Here is a 3616-nt window from a genome sequence, read left to right as displayed (position 1 = left end):
ACAACCCTCTTCTGTCCATTTTCTCTCTATTCCCAGCACCTTTCTCCTTTTCCTCATCCCCATATATTCTTTTTGGGCTTCAACGTGGTCCCTCTTACACTCATCATCAACCCCATTTGGTTCTTATCCCATTTGCTTTCTGGGTTTTTTACCACAACTCTCATGCATGTGATGCGCGCCTATTCCCTCAGTCATTCAATTCAAAGCTTTCCACAGGTAAAAAAATCAACATGCAAACGCTTTCATGGCTCTAATTCAATACATAATCCTATTATTTGTTGATTTTTAACGTTGGTTTAATAGGTCCTGCTCTTATTCGGATGTTTTGTTCTTGTGTGAGTCATATTTTTTTTCTTTTTCTTTTTCTTTTACAATGCAATTGCTATGAGATAAAGGCATAAAGATGAAGAACATTGAAGGTGTCTTCATAAATCAGAATCAAAATTCAATATTCTCACATTAAAATTCCATAAGTAATCTGGGGTAAGCAGATTTTGATGTTTTTCTTTTTTTAGCTTTTTGGAATGTGGTACTGTTAGTATAGACATTCATCTTGTTACTGGTGAACTCTCTACTTAAATTGTTGCATTCTCATTATTCCTATTCTTTCAGATTGTGGGGGGCTTCAAAATTGGATCCTGGCATGCTGCTCATGCACCGATGTTGATCTTTTGTGAGTCATATTCTGAGTTCTTAAATTAGAACAAATTGATGCTTTGCTTGGGAGAGTTAATCCTAATTCCTACATGGAAGTTTTGTCTAAGTTCTTGGGTGGCACTCTGAAATCAACAGCAACCAAATGTATGGTTCTGCTTGTCACTGTTTTGATCCTTAGAGTATTGTTCCCTCCTTCCTTCCCTGGCTTTGATGTATTTGAATGGAGCAACTTTGTATATATCAGCAGCCATTCTGAATTGGGAATTCGGCAGGATAAGTTTTTGGCGGTTCCGCAGCTTGTGTGGGGTCTAAACAACCAGAAGATTGCATTTGCAAGAGCATGCCTCACTGCTAGAATGCTGAATCGAACCCTTTTGATGCCAAGCTTCAGTGCCTCCCTGTTTTACAAATAAATTGACCTCCTGCAACCCATTTCCTTTGATAAAGTGTTCCAATTTGATAAGTTTAACACGCTTTTCCGTGGTTTTGTTCGGTTGGGTTACTACTCAGATGTCTTGAATAGAACACAAGTGCTTGAAATGCAAAAAGGGAGTGGAAGGAGGTGGACATTGGCGAGAGACTTATCACAATTGAAGGAGTATAGCTTAGGCTCATTTGATGACTATGAGGTAATCCGAATTGTAGGCAAAAACCCATTCATGTGGCATGATCATTGGCCTGTGAAGGACTATGCAAAGGTTTTTGAGTGTTTAGAAGTTATAGATGAGATTGCTCAAGAAGCTGATAGAGTTGTGTCTAGGATTAGAGAAGTTGGAAGAGAGGTAATAGGAAAAACTGAATCAGAGGAATTGAAAAAGAGTATCACCTCTGATAGTTCATCATTTCAGCCTCTTCCATATGTTGCTGTCCACATGAGGATAGAAATTGATTGGATGATTCACTGCAAGAAGCTAGAGCAGAGATTGAACACAAATCAAATCTGCAGTAGCAAGAAAGAGATCATGGAAAGAGTTAAAAACATTGTTGGTTTGAAGACTCCGATTGTTGTTTATCTTGCAGTTGGTGATAAACTCCTTAACAATTCTTCCATAATGGAAGGTTGGGGAGATGGGTTTCTTCCTTTTGAGAAGAAGAAACTTGCTGTAGATGGAATTTTTAAGAAGTATCCGTATCTAATTCAATCCGCAATCGATTACGAAGTGTGTTTGCGGGCCAATATCTTTGTGGGAAACAGTTTCTCTACATTTTCAAGTCTTATAGTTCTTGAAAGAACACAGAAGATGATCAGAACTAGTGTGACCAGCATGTGTGGAACTGATGTAAGATGGCCTTCTTATGCTTACAATCTAGCAGGAGAATCAAATGGTCCAATGAGATGGATTACAAATATGTCTGATTCAAGTCTTCAAGCAATTAGCTATGGCACCAATCATATCTCTACTTGCAAGGACCATATTTTAATTTAATCCCTGTTGCTAATATCAAAAGTCTAATTAAGACTAGTTTAAGAGCCCCTTTTCTAATGTCTCAACATTTTCACTTATGGAAGTTTGATTAGCACACTCCCAAAAAAAGAAAAAGTAGATATTACAATGGAATATAGCTGTTCTGTTTTCACTGAGGTATAGTGTCTTGTTATGTAAATTTTAACACCATACTTTGAACTGGTTTTCTGAGATGTATTGATTGTCAGATTGTTAAATAAAGTCTCTTCAAAAGGGTAAGTTTTGGTTTCTTTTGACATTTCTGTTACTAATTGATGGTGTGACAACTGCACAAGGTAGAGACAACATGATTACAACTGTCTGTTGGACATATCTATTTGTTGTACATTTGAGAGAACATAATGTGGACCCTATTTACATACGTAGTTCATGTATATGATGTTGTGGAAGTTCCACCTTTGGAAATAATTTGCGGGGTGCCCCACTGTAGTGGGGTCTTTTACATTTGCAGACCCTTAAACACGGTGAAGGATAGAATACAATACCTCATGGGTCTTGCACCCATGCCATACATGGTAGGACCAATGAGATCACACCACCTGTTAATGTAGGGAATTGGAAACCGTTTCATCTTATTAAACGGATTTTGTATTTTTTTAAAATTTAATTTGGTTATGACATTAAAGCCCTTATGTGTGCATCATCCTTTCTCTGTCTCAACCTCTTCTTCAACCTCTTCACCGGCAAGCCACTACAGCGGCGACCGCAGGCTTCCAGCGCGGCGCTCTTCCGTTCAAAATAAGCTTTCTCCTGGGCTGATCCAAGTGCTTTCACCCCTTGAAGCAGCATTCTCTCCCATCTGGTTAAACCAACACAGGACCACTCACGAACAACACCAACAAAATTAAAATTCCTGATCAAATACGATTGAAGATAAACACACATTTGATCTTTCTGGAAAGTTATGGCATATGGGTATGGCTTTTGAGACTCTAAACCAGATTACGAACCTTTCAACATAAAAATAGGTATGATAATCTTCTTTATCCTCTTAATTTTCAACTTGTTTCCGTGGTGGAGATATGATTAATAAGGATTACGAACCAGTTTTTGAGCCATTTTCCTTCTCCAAACCCAGAATCATCTTCCTCTCTTCAAGAAACAAGATTCCCAAAATACAAGCACCAAAAATTTCCAAACAACATAATTTCAGATTTCGGAACTCTAATACATTAATTTCCCAAACAATTTCAGAATCCCAAACAACAAGATTCCTTACACATAATAGATTTCATAACACTAATACAAAATTTCCAACCATGAAAAATTTGGAACCCATACAAGCTCATCGCTCACCCCACATAAAGAAATCTTTCTGAACAATGAAACTTGTCAAATGGCAAATCTGATGATGAGACTTCCACACTATATTTCTCTTCAATATTCAATCTGAGAACATTCAATAACATGACTGGTTCGAGGGTAGATCGATCCAACCGAGCTTTTGTAGGACCATCAGCCTAGTTCCCCCTATTCCCTCACAGAACCACCAG

At 37.9% G+C, this 3616-nt stretch overlaps 1 pseudogene; it reads left to right on the top strand.

Moving 5' to 3' along the window:
- The first annotated feature begins 224 nt into the window (after positions 1–224).
- On the top strand, positions 225–2396 carry LOC130722744 (O-fucosyltransferase 23-like; annotated as a pseudogene).
- The last annotated feature ends 1220 nt before the right edge of the window (positions 2397–3616 follow it).

This window comes from Lotus japonicus, chromosome 6 (assembly GCF_012489685.1).
Source record: "Lotus japonicus ecotype B-129 chromosome 6, LjGifu_v1.2".
NCBI lineage: Eukaryota > Viridiplantae > Streptophyta > Magnoliopsida > Fabales > Fabaceae > Lotus > Lotus japonicus.
Note: the sequence above shows the minus strand (reverse complement) of the source record. Positions and strands in the feature narration are given on the sequence as shown.